Here is a 17,336-nt window from a genome sequence, read left to right on the forward strand (position 1 = left end):
CCTAATCCCCAATCCTGTACTGCCTTATACTGCATGAGAAGCCCTTAGCTGATGACTCCGGATGAACACAAGCGAAGCTGCACAGACCTCTCCGATGGACCCGCCGCTCTATTGCCTTGGGTGCAGGCTGTCTTGTCATTCCCCCCTGAGAAACTGGAAACAGGTAGATGCTAAATTGGGTGATGCTGACTGTAAACGTGATCTGGACATTCAGAAAAGATGGAGATCAGGGAGGGATAGAGAGGCTGTAGGAGGCCTGTGGAAGAGAAAGAAAGGGACATAAGCCTTGAAAATTTGGATAGAGAGAGCCCTTCAGAAAGGGCACTCAGGGTGGGAAACCACATGGGCAAAGCACACATAAGGGAGCCCTCCTTCTTGATGTGACAGATGCTGACGGGGAGATCTGGTCAACCAAAGTGAATGCTCAGACTTAATATAGCTGGCCATCACCGGGGCAGGCGGAGGTTCTGGACCTCCTGTGGGGGGCGGGGGGACCATGGGCCAGGCTGTGTTTTCAGGAGACTCAGAGGCCAGTACCGCCCAGTGGTTAAGCACTTGGAGTCTTGAGTCAAAGGCCAGCTTGGCAATTTCCCCATTGTAGGATTCTGTGCCAGTCACAGGGCGTAGGCACCTCTCAGGGTGCCGAGAGGATTAACTGAGGCAATGTGTGGGACAGTGCCTAATGTCGTCCCACGGTAAACCGTGTCTGCTCCTGTCAGCTATCTGAAGCCTTGAGGCAGGGGAGGGATGGGACTGGAGAGAGACAGAGGAAGCTTGAGCGAGCCTGAAGGCTCTGGCAGTCATAACAACAACAGTGAATTCTGATATTAGGGACTTTTACACTCAGTTTCCTTATCACATAATAATCCAGGGAGGTGGGTGAGTGTGCTGTTAGGAGCTAGTGTCTGGTCTGGCCTCACATGCACTGCAGTTTTGGGGTGATGGCCTTTCCTCCATTATATCCTGCTGATGTGATTCAGGATGTGAAGGAGGAGGAGATTTTACTGGTGGAAACATCCCTGGGCTGTAAATCGGGGGGCATTGGGTAAGTGCCCTAACCTTCTGGAGGCCTGTTTGAACTCCTGCCTTTTGAGAAACCCACAAGCCCCCACCCTCCACCCCAACCCCTGGAGGTTCTGCTGAGGCCACACCCCTTTCCCTGTGAGGACGCCTGTCTCTGTGTATCTCTGCTAAGTGTGGAGCATGGTGTCGAGCTTAACTTTCTGTAGTTTGCTTTGTATTTTGTTTCCATTTTTAAACAAATTTATAATTTTTACACATCTAGGACTAGAAGGTAAGCTTGGCCACAGTTTTATCTTTGTCATCTAGAATAGTGCCCACCGCATAACAGGGGCTCAGTGAGCATTTGTTGAATGAACGAATAAACAGTTAACCCTTGAACAATCTGTTGTTGGGATGGGAACCCTCTGTGTGGTCAAAAGTCTGCATATAACTTGTAGTTGGCTCTATGTAGCCATGGTGCCACGTGGAATGTGGATTCGACTACCAACAGGTTATGCTATACCATAATATTTACTATTGATAGAAATTTGCCTATAAGTGGACCCATGCAGTTCAAACCAGTGTTGTCTGAGGGTCAACTGTACTTCCTCAAATAACACGTCCTTGGGAATGTCCCTGGCACATGTCCAGAAAATGGTAGCTAGTTTATCACAATAAACTTGTTTTGCCAACCTCACTTCTCACAGTCCCAATTCAGTAGCTAGACTGTCCATTCTTCCCACTAAGTCCTGGGATCTTTAGGATATTTTACGTCTTCTTTCTGAATTTTGTAAGGGGTACTGCATGGAGTGGGCGTTCCGTCAATGCTGAGAGATTGGTTGGTGGGACAGGTATGTCTTGGGTACATATGTGTTTGTGTGTGTGTGTGCAGGTAGGCATGGGCGTGGTTTTCTTGCAAGCCCCCATTCCCTGGAACTGACGATGTTTGCTGAAGTTAGTCAGAATGGCTGGGACTCAGGACTCTCGGGTCCTCTTCCTATGATTCATGGGCATTCTGGAGAAGTCTGTGAAGCCCTTAAACTACAGTGAGAGCTGGTATTTAAAAAAAGAGGATGACTTCGTTCCTCGTTCCCTTTTGTACATTTTTCCACTAGCACCACAAGCTCCTCCAGGAAATTTCAGATCTTTAACCATCTTTAGAAAAAGTCATTTTACTAGTAGTATTTATTTTGACTACTTTTTTTTTTTAAAACTGTCTACTAACTGGGCGTTTGTTCATACCATTCATTCATTCATTGTTTTGACTTTCACTCTGTCCCTACTATGTGCCAAGCACTGGTCGGCACTGCAGAGGTGAGACACATCTTCCTTCACCTCCAAAGAACTCCCGGGGCTGGGAGACCAGCAAGGACCTGGGAGCGGAGATCTGGTAAAGACGTATGTGGGGTCGGGGAGGGAGAAGGTCAGGGAAGATTTCTAGATGAGAGTGTGCTCTCTGAATGAGAACCCACAAGGTGCCAGGAGTCATGCTCAGCACGTTGCAGACATTATCTCATCCGCTCCTCAGCCGTCTATGAGGTAAGCGCTCTTATCCCAGTGTTTGTGTGACCTCGAGTGAGTTCCTTAACCTCTCCAAGGCTCAGTTTCCTCATCTGTAGAGTGGGATGTGTAAAGTCTCAAAGAGTTGCGGTGGGAATTCTGTGTTTAAGATGATAGACAAGAACTCAGCCACGTGCTAAGTCGGAGTTACTAGGTGGCTCATAAGCCACCAGCTGTGACTCTTACAGTGAGGAGATGAGGCCTGCAGAGGATGAATGACTTCCCTGAGCATCACGAGTAGCATTTGGTTCCTGTGCTTTTAAATACAAGCCCCGCCGTTATGTATGCATGTATAGAAGCTGGGAGTGGATTTGGAGAGTTTGTCCTGGATGGCAAGGTGTGTTATTGAAATATTTTCAGCAGGGTAGCCATCTCATACTTCCTACTCTGTAACCCCCTTCATAATAGCTATGGAAACCAGGAAGCTGGTAGAGGATCGAGGATTGTCACTACAGAACTCCTGGCCGGCAAATGACAAAAGGAAGTCATTTTAATAGGAGGAGTCAGGGAGGGAAAGAAAAGAGGAGAAAAGAGAAATAAAAGCAATCCATCTCTGACTCAGCACCGCTAACTGAAATTATTTTTTATCCTCTGTACAGAGTCACCACCCAGCTCTTCCAGGAGCCACCTCCCGGGGCAGTCGTAAGGAGCCCTGATAAAGATTTATGTGGTTTGTTTTCTTTTCCTGAGCCTTTGAAGATCAGCGGAGGAGGTAATGTTTATGGTTGGTTGGTTAACCCTACAGCTCTCTGGGGTCTCCTTCTGTGAACCCCGGGCTGATTCTCAAGGCAGGAGACAGCAGGCCAGAGCTGCCCCATCTGGGGAACTGGCCTTCTAAAGGCCAGGGTTGGAGAGGATTTCAGACCCAATAGTTCTGGAGGCCTGACTTACCACAACAGCGTCAGCACTGCAGAACGCCCCCACTGTGTTCGGAAGAGAACCAATTCATCCCACAATTCATCTTGTGTCCACAGGGGAGTGGACACAAGAAAATCGTGTCAAGAGGAAAAAAAAGAGGTTGGGGTGATGCTTGTAAGGTTGGGTTCAGCAGGCCCTGAGGTGCTTGAGCCTGATCAGGTGGAGGCAGAATTGTCTAGAGTTCTTTCATGTCAGGAATGTTATAGGAAGATATGTATATATTTAAAAAATAAATGAATCTCTGCTTTATTTTTTTAAAACTCTAATATTTTCCTGGCACTGCTCTTTAGAATTACTTATTTGTCTGGGTGTCCTGAACTCCATTTCAGGACCCAGCTGAAAACCGTGGACAGCTGGAAGGAAGCAGATACCTTGGAGATCCAAGATGTTTGGTATTCCTTTCTGACCTCATTAAAACAAATGAATCTGCTTGTTTTCTTCACATGTTCCTCCACATCTTAGGATAGCTACTTCAAGAACATTGGAAAAACATGTCTTTTTTGGAATTATGTTGGGGAGGAGAGGGCTTCGGTTCTTTGACTCATCTGGGAAACTCTGGATTTCTAGCTCCAAATTTGTCATTTCTGGTCAGAAACCTAGGAATCAGCAGGGGATTCCTCCTCTGAGTAACAGTGGGCTTCATTTGAAGAAATGTTTATCCATGTTCTCTCTTTTTTTTTTTTCTTTAGTCAACAAACTGGCTGCAATCATCTGTTGATAATTTACTCAATAAATTTGTAAAGCATCTGTAAGATCCCTGCTGACCCATGACAGTCCTACCTAGTAAAGGTGGTCATTTCCCGCTTCACACGGGTGAGGAAGTTGGTGCACAGGGAGGCTGAATCACTGGGCTACATAGCATTTCTGATTCTTTTCATTCTTCCAGGTTGTCTCCCCCAGAATCTATAGTGGGGTGATCCTAAATGTGGAAGCCAGAGAGGCCGAGTTCAAATCCTGCATCTTCTTCACTCTGGTGGGGCCTTGGGCAGGTTCAAGCCTCAGTTGGTTCGTCTGTAAAATGGAGATCAAATCAACAATAACACCGTTGCCAGGGCTGTAGTGAGAATGGACACGGACAAGGGGTTCAGAACCCTCTACAATAGTTTCTCCACATGTGGGATGAATATTGGCATTATTAGGCCCAGGTCATGATCCGTGCTCTGGTCCTGGCGCCTGAAAGGAATCTTTCAAGTTCACAGAGGAGCCTACCTAAGCCTTTGGAAAGTGTATATCCTGCCTTGGGTGCTGTGTTCTCTGTTCTGGGCAGAGGTGGCCTTGAGAGCAATCAGCTTCGGTTCCTCCACCAGGAGGTAGAAATATTTAACATAACAAGGTGACCTCATCAGGGGCGGACCAGATGCTATCATCCATAAACAGCCATTTATTCGCGCTGAGCAGGCCCCACACGCCACAGGTAAGCTGGGAAAGAGAGATGGAATTGTTCAGGTCTGCAGGAGTGGAGGTCGAACAGAAAGGCAACACAACCCTTACTCATAACTTTCAATTGCTGCAAGTGTGTGTGTGTGTGTGTGGTGTGTGTGTTTAAAGCAGGTTAAACAGGTTTTCCATGGAAAGGTGTAGGACAGGCCGAAAGCAGGACAATGACATAATTTTCTTTTTCACGGAGTCATCTACCTCTCCCGTCTCTCAGTTCCGTCCCATCTCGACCCATCCTGTCCCCTGCTCCCCATTTCAGTCACCATCACTCCTCCTGCTTCCCATCCCAGGAGAAGCGTGTGAGGTTCCAATTAGGCTGACTGAACTGCATAAAGGCACTCTCTTCCCAAACGAGCAAAAATATTCCCACTTAAAAACGTACATAAAATGTTTATGAAATGAGGGAGGAGATTCTGAAGTTATTGTAGGAGCTGGCGCAAGGCAGGGCCAGACGTGCGTTAGAGCACCTCTGATGGTTTTCTTCGCAATTGCCATTGAAAATATGTAGACACGCTCCTGCTCCCTCCCTGGAAGCCCCCCCCCCACCCCTGCCCCCCGGCCCCACCCCTAGGCCCAGCTGCCTACGCATACAAGAGCTCGCATATATACACAGGCATGCTCCGACCCCAGTAATCCAGCCAAACACGGGGCTGTTCCTCACAGGCGGGAGCTTGTTGTTTTAGCCCGTTGTTTTCATTTCGGTGCACCTGCACCCCTTGCCTAAACCCCCTGCCACACTGCCCTTGCCTTGGCCAACAACACAGGGATGTGTGTTTCTGAATAAGCCACACATTATTCAATTCGGTTTCCCCAGGAATTCGGTAGGAAAACTGGATCCCAGTGAATTGGGCTTAATTGGATCCTTCAGGTCCTGAGCATGCTTCACCTGCCTTGAGCTTGTTCTGTGGACTCCCTCGTCCCCACTGACCTCTTCTTCCCCTCCATCCCCCGGGAGCTGCTCATGTGACATGGCAGAGGTCTCTATCCCAGGCAGGAGCAGGGCAAGGAGCTGGGGGCTATGTGGCTGGTAAGGAAAGCTTGGGCCGTCTGACATTCTGGTGGCTGAAGGGTGGGCGGAGAGGGTGGGCACCAGGCTCCAGGATGATGAAGAGCTATTCCATAATATTTGACTTCCAGCCACTACAGAATCCTATTTGCAAATGTTAAATAACCTAGCCAATATGGTACAAATTATCAATAGCAGCAGGGGGAATGTTGACTGCGGCAACTTCGGCTTTGAAGATATTTCTGTGTTCTGGGTGCAATCCAGGGCCAATGACGTCTTAAATCCAACTTCCACTTGATGGATCTCTGAATCATGGCAGAGATGGCATTGCACAAACAAAGCAAAGGCATCTTCCTGGTGGGGACAAGCCAATTTGGATCTAAATTAAGACCCAGAGGAAAACCATCCTAGAGTTGCCTTGCCACAGTATGAGGGTGGTGTCACTTTCTTAGCCAGAGAGAGGCATGAAGGTCAGGAAATCAATGGTGGCTTATTGGAATATGAAAGATAAAGATGAAAAAATGAAGAATCTGGGCTCTAAGCTCATCCTCTGGCGCCGAGCGTAGACATCACCTTTACAGTATCCCTGAGAGGTGGCGGCGGTCCTCCTGGTTGAACACAGGGAGCTCACTACTTCAGTGGTGGTACCATTCATTACACTCAGACAACTGGGATCATTGTGATTTTTTTTTTTCTGTTAAAATTAAATTGGTCTCCGTGACAGATACATCTTGCTATTATGTTAGTTATCCAATGCGTAACACATTCCTCCAAAATTTAGCACCTAAAGACAACAAACATTCATTATCTCACAGGGTTTCTAAAGGTCAAGAATTTAAGAGAAGTTTAGCTATGTGGTTCTGCTTCAGAGCATTTCGTGACGTTGTGGCTAAGGCTGCAGTCAGGATTGTGGTCAACGCAGCTTCTATTGGAGGCAGGCAGGCCTGCGTGCAGGTGGTTCCTCCCATGGCTGTCTCAATTCCTCGCCAGGTGGGCCTTGCCACAGTGCTCCTCATAGAGCACCATAGTGCTCCTCCACGCATCTTCACGGCATGGCAGCTGACTTTCCCCGGAGCAAGAGGTCTGAGGGAGAGCAAGGAAGAATCCATATGCCTTTTATGACCCAGTCTCAGAAGTCACCCTCTGTTACTTCCTTCACATTCCATTAGAAGGGAGTCACTGAGTCCAGCTCACATTCAAAGGGAGGGAAATAAATTTCCACCTTTTTAAGGGAAGGCATTTGAAGAATTTGTGGATACATTTTTACATTACTACAGTTGTAATCCTCCTAAATGATACCATGGGAAATAAGCCTATTGAATTATTATGGTAGCCTTCCAGATATTTGACTGCACACTCCTGGCTAAATATCCTCAATTCTTTTATCTATTCCGTGCATGACTTGCTGTATATCCCCCACTTTTCTCATGTAGTGTGTCCATAAAGCTGAAACAGGGTACCTTGAATTGGGCAGAAGATCCAAAATATGAATACAGAAGACTACGTAATTGTTAGAACTCATTAGCCCATGCTTGGTACACATAATAGGCATTCAATTAATGTTTGCTACTGAAAGAATGAACACATGGATTACTATAGGATAGACTTCTTTGTACTAAAATAGCTGAAGACTGCATTAATTTACTCACGGGTGTGTGTGTGGGGTTCTTTTTCTTAACAGATTTGCATACTTTTGTTTAATTGGGAGTTTGTTAAGTAAAATGCTTAAATCAACTTTTCCCCAATCCTTTGCCCAGTTACAATTCTCCCATCTCGTCCTTGGATTTTTTTAAACGTAAATAATGGAACTTTAATCCCTACTAAGTGACATCTGCGGATCAAGCTTGTTCTGAACCATGAGCCTGTCACCAGTTCAGGTTGTCTCTCCTACGTTTAGGTGGCCCAAAGCTGCATAGAAACGTTGATTAACTACTGCTTCTTCAGGCTACCAACTTATTTCATCTGTGGATATTTTCTCTGCCACCAGAGCTCCTGATTTCCGGTCTCTCCTTCTCACTGATCTCTGCATGCAATCAGCGCTCCAAAAAATGGCAAGCCACCCATAACTAACTTGTTCTAACTTCAGTTAATCCAAGCCATCCCCCACAGATGCGCCTCTCTCGGTAAAGACCTTTAGAAAGCGAGATTCCACTTCCTCCCACGGTCACCCGTTTCCAGAGTTCACCATCTGGAGTTTGGGGAGAAAAGAGTGGGGAGAATGATGCATTGGTAGAATAATTGGGGTGGAAAGGATTTATTCTTGGCCTTTTCAGCAGGGACCAAAGTCTTTTTTGATTTGAGTGGGTGGAGGGAGATGTGGGGGTGGGGAAGATGGGCCTCAACTAAAGTCTGAACATCCAGCAGAGATGGCCATTTGGAAAACCAAGGCAGAGTGAGGAGTGGAGGTATTCCACACAGATGTCAGTGTCTGGGGCCAATTAAGAGAGTGCATTTGGATAAAGTCAAAGACGTTAAGGGCAGGAATCTGAGTTTTCTTTGCTCAAATCAGACTTGGCAAAATTCTGGTCTTAGTTTATTTTTTCTTTTATCTTGATCTGCTTTATTATGGTTTTAAATTATAGAAATAATAGGTACTCTTTTTTTAACCAAGTCAGATAATTCTGAAGTATGCAAAAATGTTAATAATCTCCCGCTTCCCTCTTCTAGTCCAAAGTCAGAGGTTACAATTTATGTTTCTCCACATATATATGTATCACATATGCATTAATAGGATTTAAAAAATTACTTACAGCAGGCTGGGTCATAAAATACAGTTTACACTCTCACTCTCCTTCCCTTCCCTCCCCTTCATCTTTTTTTTTTTTTTTTTTTCTCAACCCACCTTGGATATTTACAGGTCAATATAAGTGGCTCTTATTCTTGATAACAGTGCTGTGTGTGCCAGCTCAATCGTGTCTAACTCTGTGCAGCCCCATGGACTGTGGCCTGCCAGTCTCCGTCATCTATGGGATTTTCCAGGCAGAAAGCTGGAGTGGGTTGTCATTTCCTCCTCTGGGGGATCTTCCTGAGCCTGGGGTGGAATCTGTGCCTCCTGCGTTGGCAGGTGGATTCTTTACCCTGAGCCACCTGGGAATCTCATAGCAACACTAGAGAAGCAGCATAGTTTGTCCAACGTTTCCCTGTTCACTGGCACTCAGGTTGCTTCTAGTTAGTTTTGCCACGAACAGCAAAGCTGCATTAAGCATCCTGCACAAATATTCTTATCTACTGATGCTTTTGATCACTATTGAGATTTCCCAAGGTGGGATTTTGGTTTTATTCGGTACCATGTCTTATATTCTTTTATGCTGATTAATGGTACAATAAACAATGTACTGTTTTCTCTACCTTAAAGCAACTCTCTAAACCATTTATTTTATTTTATATATGCAGTAGCCAGTTTCTCAAAGTGGCAGTGTGACTGAAGGAAAACCCAGGAAAATGCATCTACTCGTTGTCTAAGTTGGGATCTACGCTAAGTCACTTCAGTCGAGTCCGACTCTGTGCGACCCCATAGACGGCAGCCCACCAGGCTCCCCCGTCCCTGGGATTCTCCAGGCAAGAACACTGGAGTGGGTTGCCATTTCCTTCTCCAATGCATGAAAGTGAAAAGTGAAAGTGAAGTTGCTCAGTCGTGTCTGACTCTTTGCGACCCCATGGACTGCAGCCTACCAGGCTCCTCCATCCATGGGATTTTCCAAGCAAGAGTACTGGAGTGGGGTGCCATCGCCTTCTCTGAAGTTGGGATCCAGGGTAGGCTGATTTCTATAGACCCAGTTTTGAAGTGCATCCATGTGTGCCAGTGAGTGTAGATGTGAAGGTGTGTGTTGTGGTTTAAATGACTTAGCTGGAATGCAAGGAGTGAGCATGTCTAAATAGCATTTCATGTTAAATAAAATAAAGGGATTGTAATACTCAAGTGTGATGTACTAGACAGAGCATAGGATTTAAAGTCAGAAGACCTAGGTCTACATTTTCTGGTTCTCTGCTTACTGGCTATATATATTCTCTTAGACTTGATATCTTCATGAGAAAAAATGGGCATCATCTCAGTGACCACCTTGCAGGTTGTAAGAATTAAAAGAGAGACCACAAGGTAAGCCATTCAGCCCTACGTGTGTGCATGCATGCTACTTTGCTTCAGCTGTGTCCCACTCTTTGGGATGCTATGGACTGTAGCCCTCCAGGCTCCTCTTTTCAAGGCATTCTCCAGGAAAGAGTACTGGAGTGGGTTGCCATGCCCTTCTCCAGGGGATTGTCCTGACCGAGGGATCGAACCTACGGTTCTTATGTCTCTTGCATTGGAAGGCTGGTTCTTTAGCATTAGCTCCACCTGGGAAGCCCATACAGCCCTACACATGTGATTTAAATGCATTTAATGGAGAAGGCAATGGCACCCCACTCCAGTACTCTTGCCTGGAAACTCCCATGGATGGAGGAGCCTGGTAGGCTGCAGTCCATGGGGTCGCCAAGAGTCGGACACGACTGAGCGACTTCACTTTCACTTTTCACTTTCATGCATTGGAGAAGGAAATGGCAACCCACTCCAGTGTTCTTGCCTGGAGAATCCCAGGGACAGAGGAGCCCCGTAGGTGACCGTCTATGGGGTCGCACGGAGTTGGACACGACTGAAGTGACTTAGCAGCAGCAGCAGCAATGCAATCAAAACACTCTAGGGGAAGATGCTTTTTTTTTTTTTTTTTTAAACAAACAACAAACACATAAAGTCAGAAGGGGCCACAGGGACCTTAGGAATCTTCCAGAAACTCAGGAGTGTACCTGAGATCCCAATGGCACCCAAAGCCTAGAAAAGGTTTGGCTGGGTTGAGTGGAAGATATCATAAGCTTACAATCAATAGTGTGTTTCAAAATAGTCATGCAAAAAAAAAAAAAAAAAAAAGGCTGGTTTGGCATTTTCTGCATTTGAGGTCCCAGATTTTACCTGGCTGACAGGATTACTTTTGGAGAGCTGTCTGGTTTGGGATATAAAGATTCTTTCTAATAGACTAAAGCTGTTGCTTGCAGTCCTGTACCAAGAAGCCCATGGATAATTCTCAGGCTTCTCGAATTGACAGGAGGATTCTTTACCACTTTCATTAAGGCAACCAACGCAGTGATATGCCTGGGGCTGTCCTCAGTCCTGGGCACGATTAGATAGCCTTGCTCTCGTTGCTGGATCCCTTGCTCTGGGGAAGCCAGGCATCATGCCATGAGGATACTCAAGCAGCCCTATGGAGAGAGATACTTAGTGAAGAGCTGAGACCTCCTACATCTTGATCTTCATTCTTGAATGGCTAGAACTGTTTAAAGAAAAGAAAATATGTCACGATCACAAAAGTTGCCTTCCATCCCTTACTCCCGGGGGGGTTATTCTTGGTTCTTTAAGACTGAGATTCTCAAATGTTGCTCTTATGGAATATTGGTGTTCTGTGAACTAGAATGAGGAGTTTTCCATTAAACTTAAACAAGAGCTTCTTTTTTTCAAATATCAGAAATGAAAAAATTAAAACAGCAGTAGAATTTTATCAATTTTCAATCCTCCATCCAAATATGACTTATCACTTATGATTATAAGTGATAATATATATTAACACTATAACCTTACGATTTTTTTAAATATAAATAAAATTATATTTAAAATTACAATTTCATGTGTGACTATCATGGTATGTCATAGAGGGTTGTTACTTCCAGTGGGCTTCATGATATAGAATTAAGTTTAGGGCCATTTTTAAAGAATTATTTTAATGGAATATTATATAGGAACCCTTCAGAAAGTTATGGGAAGGGGGCTCATTTGTTCTAGTTTTCCAGAGACAGTCCCTGGTAAGCCAGTGTCCTAGACTCTGTCCAGTTAGCATCCACTCTTACTGTCAAAAGTGTTCTGATTTTTATGACAAATTATGTTTTCATCCTAGTTATGGGGGAGAGGTCTTCCAGAAACCCAGTAGGAGGGAATTTTTTGTTATTGTTGGCTAGCTTTTGTTAGACGGAGAAGGCAATGGCACCCCACTCCAGTACTCTTGCCTGGAAAATCCCATGGACAGAGGAGCCTGGTAGGCTGCAGTCCATGGGGTCGCCAAGAGTCGGACACGACTGAGCGACTTCACTTTCACTTTTCACTTTCCTGCACTGGAGAAGGAAATGGCAACCCACTCCAGTGTTCTTGCCTGGAGAATCTCAGGGACGGGAGAGTCTGGTGGGCTTCCGTCTATGGGGTCGCACAGAGTCGGACACGACTGAAGTGACTTAGCAGCAGCAGCAGCTTTTGTTAGATAGATGCCAGGCATTGATTTTTCCACATTTAATGCATTTTCTCAATTAACCCTAAGGATCATTAGTAGGTGGTATTAGAGGTAATCCAAGTCCCAGAGAGATTAAATAATTTGTGCACATTCAAAAAGCAACCAAGTGGCAGAGTCAGGATTAGAACCCACGTCCGGCAAACCCCAAAACCTGTGCGCTTAGCTGATGCATACTTGTTTTCATCCTCTGTATTAGCAAGTGGTCTGAGATGTTGGACTTCAGTCCCAGCTGCCTGAAATCCTCAACAATGCCAGCGAAGCAGATGAAACCTCAAGTGGCCAGTGGGGCTTCCTTCTGGGGGAACTCTGTTCCCTGGGTAGGGAAAATAAGGTGTGTGTACTTATCTGAGTATTTCTGATAACCCCAAGGGACACCCTGTCCATTCCTCATTAGTAGAGCTGCCTGTTTACAGCCAGGCTGAGATTTTTTTTTTCCCAAATTAAAGTATAACGAATTCGCTAAGACTTCATTCCACGTTGCCCTGCCAGTTGGATGTTTTGGGGGCAGATAGAATGCAGAAGTGTGAGTCCAGCGGCCTGCCCTAGGGTGAGATGAGAAAAGAGCTGAACTGTGTGCGTCCTAGCAGCCGGGAGCTCTCCCTCTGCTGTGGCCTGTTCTGGGACTGTGGGCCAAAGGAGCTTTGGAATTGCTTTAGACCTGCCTCTGTGCCTTTAGCTGTCCGGGTAAAAACATCACCTCTCTGGAGGCCTGTGCTGGAGCACAAACCCACGTATTGTCTGGCCCCTGGCAGGCTGGTCTGTGGAGGGGACACTCTAAGAGCTCTATTTTAATCTTTTGGAGCTGGGCCAGGGTAGGAATTCAGCTGCCAGCACCAGGCTCCCCACCCCCACCCTCTCCCCCTCGCCCCCATACTGCTACCCCTCCTCCTGGTTTCATTTGCTCTGACCTCCCATCATGAGAGGTGCTGGTGTTCTTTTTTTCTCCCTTTCTCTTTTCTAAACTACCAGGGCTCTTTCATTGATTTGACCTCCCAAAGTGAGGCAGACCAGGGCTCCTCAGTGGGCTACTCGGGGCTCAGAGCTGGCATGGAGCCAGCCCTTGAATCCCGAGATTTACCTCCCAGATGTGTGTGCCTCTGTGCTGGTGTGGATGGGTGTGTGTGTGTTGCGTGTGTGGGGTGGGATCTGAGAGTGCTGGTGCGTCTGTGTGTGTTTTTGTATCTCTATGAGTCTTCTCTCCAGATGAAGAGAATGTATCGGGCGGGGAAACTGAGGAAAAGATGGCAGGGAGAGTCAGGGGTGGCCCGCAAGCCCACTCTTCTCCCACCGCCTAAGTCCTTCCCCGGTTGTCTCTCTAGGTGTGTCTTCTTGTCCCTCCCTGGCCTTTTCTGGGTAGGAATGAATGAGCCTTGTAGCCAGATCACATGGCATAGCCAGCAGGGGACTCCTTGAATTCTGGCCTCGGCCACTGGCTGGCTGGGTGATGTCAGGCATGTGATTCCCCTTATCCTGAGCCTCAGTTTGCCAACCTGGAAAATGTGGAGGATACCACTACCAACTTTCACAGAAGGTGGAGACCCGATGATTCGCTGGCACTCCAAAGGTGACCTGTAATGCCAGTTCCTTCCCAGCCTACCTGGCCTTTCCCAGGAATAAGTCCGAAAGCACCAGCGGGGCTGGGGCCCTGACCCCAGTGAAGAGGCGGCCCAGCTGGGAAGGAGGGGCCGTGTTCTTCCTGCAGGAGTGGGAGGGGGCGGAGGGTGGGGCCCTGGCTCTCCCCCCGGAATCTCCCACCTTCCCTCACCCCCATGCTGCGGGCCTCTGCCAGTGATGTGCATTTTCCCCTCTGCACCGGCCTCCCAAACTGACTCACTACCTCGACAGGGTAGCAACTTCCAAAACAAAACTTTTTCAACCAAGGAAAATATAACTGTGAAGAGGAAAACATTTCAGTATCAAGCCTCCTGGGACCCGAGGAAATGTTCTGAACGTTTGTCAGGGAACCGTGCTGTCCTGACCTCACAGGCTTTGCTGAGGATGGCAGGAGGACAATGGCTGGCACCTGGCACTAGCCAGGCCGAATGACCCATGCGGGGGCTGGGCTGGGGCTCGAGTTGCCCCGGACTCGAAAGAATCAAGTGTGTGTCTACCATCGTGCCTCAAAGCAGGCCCCACCATGGCAGGACAAACATCCCGCAGGACAGGGGCCTTGAGCTGTCCCATGCCAATCCTTCCACTTCCCTTCCAGCCCAAAGGAGATGCCCACGGCAGGCGTGCTGTCTGGCACAAGGCCTGCTTGCTTCCCTCCTGGGTTCTGGGAAATGGCTGATGGAGAACATTCCACACTTTATAATAGTGCCCCCTGGAGTTGTGCAGTGCCTTGACCCTTTCCAGGACACTCCAGGGAAGGGATGGTAGAGCAGTGGTTGGGCAGGATCTAAGAGAACAGCTGGTGAATGGTGCTGATGCCAAGTCAGGATGCCAGGGCAACTCCAAGGGCTATTCCAGACCCTATCCACTGTAACTCCACAATGGTCTGGATGATCAGGGAAAGGGAAACGGAAATAAGCAAAGCTGTTTTCTGAGAGGGACTGGGGTCAGAGTGGAGCAGAAGGAGGAACTTGGGGGGGCAGGTATTAGAACGGGATGGTGAGCAGAAATCACTCAGCTGTTTTCCTTCCCCACTCTGCTCTGGGATAGACTCATCGTCGTGTCTACTATCCTCACCCACGTGCTCTTCCCCAAAGAGCAAAGGCAGCACCAAACTTATAAACAAAACAGAGATGCTCAGAGAGGAATCATGACTCATCTCTGATATGTCCCCACTGTGAGTATTTTTTTATTTGAAATTTTAAAATTTTGTATTTGACCAATTTATATTTTTTTATACAACTTTATTTATTTAGCCTTTCCTGTGGCGAGTCTCCGTTGCTGCATGGGCTTTTCTCTAGTTGCGGCGCGGGGTCTACTCCCTGTTTGTGATGCGCAGACGTCTAATTGAGCTGTCTTCTTTTGTTGAGGAGCACTGGATCTCGGGTAAGTGGCTTCAGCAGTTGTGGCTTCTGAGCTCTAGGGCACAGGTTCAATAGCTGTGTGGATGGGCTTAGTTGCTTCTCGGCATATGGGATCTTCCTGGATCAGACATCAAACCTTCGTCTCCTGCACTGGCAGGTGGATACTTTACCACCGAGCCCCTCATGAGTATTTGAAATTTCAAAGCTGAAAACGATCCTGCGCATGTGATAGATGTCTTCATCTGTAAGTTCAGAGAGGAAAAGTGTCTGGCTTGTAGTCACAGAGTGCCTGGCCCTGAGCTAAAACATGCACCTCCCGGGAAAGGGTCTGTGTGCTTTGCTATCTGACTCAGCTTCCTTTGTGGTCACTATCTTTGTTCATAATGTCCTCTGTGTGTCTGTCCACGCAAGGTGTCTGTTCCAGAGACAGAGAGCTTCCGGTGGCCAATTTAGGCACTGTCCTTCCTTTCTCATAAGACCTAAGTCTACGGCATGGAGCATGCTGGAGAGTCAGGAGTCTTGGGCCCTGGATTTCACTTCATTGAGCCTCAAGTTCCTTATTTGCAAAATGGAGATAAAAGTTCTTGCTGTGATCACTTCACAGGGAGGTTTGTCAATCTCAAATAAAAAGGTGCTTGTGAAAGTCTTTTATAAATATATTGGAGAGTGCAGTTACCAAAAGCTTGGTGGGATAAGTGGTGTGGGCAAAAATGGCCTTTCGGGCATTGGGACAATACTTTTGCAGGTTTTCTGGGTGCTCCGAGGGTGCAGCTGGGATAGGTGACCAGCATGTATCCATCTCCATGGTGTCCAGCCACTGGACAGGATGCTGGGCTCTTGGATCCAATGGGCCGTCTGGACGGCAACGTTTCCCACCGACTTCCTTCAGGAGGCTGACCTCAATCAAAGCACTCTGGAGGTGGCACGTGGAGTTCGTGGTAGAGTTTTTCAGGAAACCCATTCAATGCAGCCTGAAGGAGCGTCCTCTGATCCATTATAGAGAGCCGCAGGCTGGTAAGCATTTGGAAAAGTCCTGGAGTTCATTTCTCTGTGGAGAAGTTAAGCAAACTATGACAATTAACCTGATTTTCAGTGGATCGCTTCATCAGTTTATCACCCATTTAACAAGTCTTTGTACCAGGAGCTACGAAATGTGCTGGGGAGATGAAGATTAAAAAAAGAAAAACCAAACAAAGCCAGGCAATTGCCAAGGGGGAAGGGAGTAGGAGAGGGAAGGACTGGGAGTTTGGGACTAGCAGATGCGACTATTACATATAGAATGGATGAACAACAAGGTCCTGTTATATAGCACAGGAAACTATATTCAATATCGTGTAATAAACCATAATGGGAAAAAAAATAGGCAGTTAGAGATCTGATCTAGTCTAGTATAGACTAGGCTAGTATCCTGATCCAGTCTAGGGTACTGCTGGGGCCTAGCTTCCTCTAGTCCGTGTCTAACGCCAGTCCCTTCTGTGGCAAAATAACAGTACAATGATTGACGGAAGAGGGACTATATGATAGAATAAGGATTATTATTATTATTATTAGTAGTAGTAGTATAGACAGCATAAGAAGCATTATGCAAACGTGAGTGTGCCATGTGCTACCTGAAGAAGAAAATGCATTTGCACAGTCAAGGAATCATGGCAAAAATCTAACTTACTTGACAGATAATACTGGTTGAGAGAATTTCCTGGTGAGTGTTTTTCCTTGCCTGGCAGTCACTGTAAATCAATAAGAAACTCCTGGTTTCAGTTCAGTTCAGTCGCTCAGTCCTGTCCGACTCCCTGCGACCCCATGAATCGCAGCATGTCAGGCCTCCCTGTCCATCACCAACTCCCGGAGTTCACTCAGACTCATGTCCATAGAGTCGATGATGCCATCCAGCCATCTTATCCTCTGTCATCCCCTTTTCCTCCTGCCCCCAGTCCCTCCCAGCATCAGAGTCTTTAATTCTCTAACATAATATTCAAAAATTTTTCTGGAGAAGAAGAAATTATTTCTCGCTGGCAGATGGAAATACTGCATATTGCTTAGCATACCTTATCAAAAGGGCTAAGCAGTCAATGAAGGCTCACTTCTTACTTGGCTTGAATTTGAAAGACCTGCCCTTCCCAACACCTCCCCAGG

The 17,336-nt window shown here is 46.8% G+C and overlaps 2 long non-coding RNA genes across 2 annotated transcripts; both read left to right on the forward strand.

Annotated features, from left to right (window-relative positions):
- Positions 1-1,730: 1,730 nt before the first annotated feature.
- LOC138992041 (uncharacterized) lies at positions 1,731-4,041 on the forward strand. Its single transcript, XR_011467844.1, has 3 exons — positions 1,731-1,853; positions 2,297-2,541; positions 3,162-4,041. It is a non-coding gene; the product is annotated as an uncharacterized lncRNA (long non-coding RNA).
- Positions 4,042-4,046: 5 nt separating this feature from the next.
- On the forward strand, positions 4,047-15,750 carry LOC138992040 (uncharacterized). Its single transcript, XR_011467843.1, has 5 exons — positions 4,047-4,894; positions 7,911-8,046; positions 9,317-10,019; positions 15,096-15,225; positions 15,615-15,750. It is a non-coding gene; the product is annotated as an uncharacterized lncRNA (long non-coding RNA).
- Positions 15,751-17,336: the final 1,586 nt, after the last annotated feature.

This window comes from Bos mutus, chromosome 19, assembly GCF_027580195.1.
Source record: "Bos mutus isolate GX-2022 chromosome 19, NWIPB_WYAK_1.1, whole genome shotgun sequence".
NCBI classification, from domain to species: Eukaryota; Metazoa; Chordata; class Mammalia; order Artiodactyla; family Bovidae; genus Bos; species Bos mutus.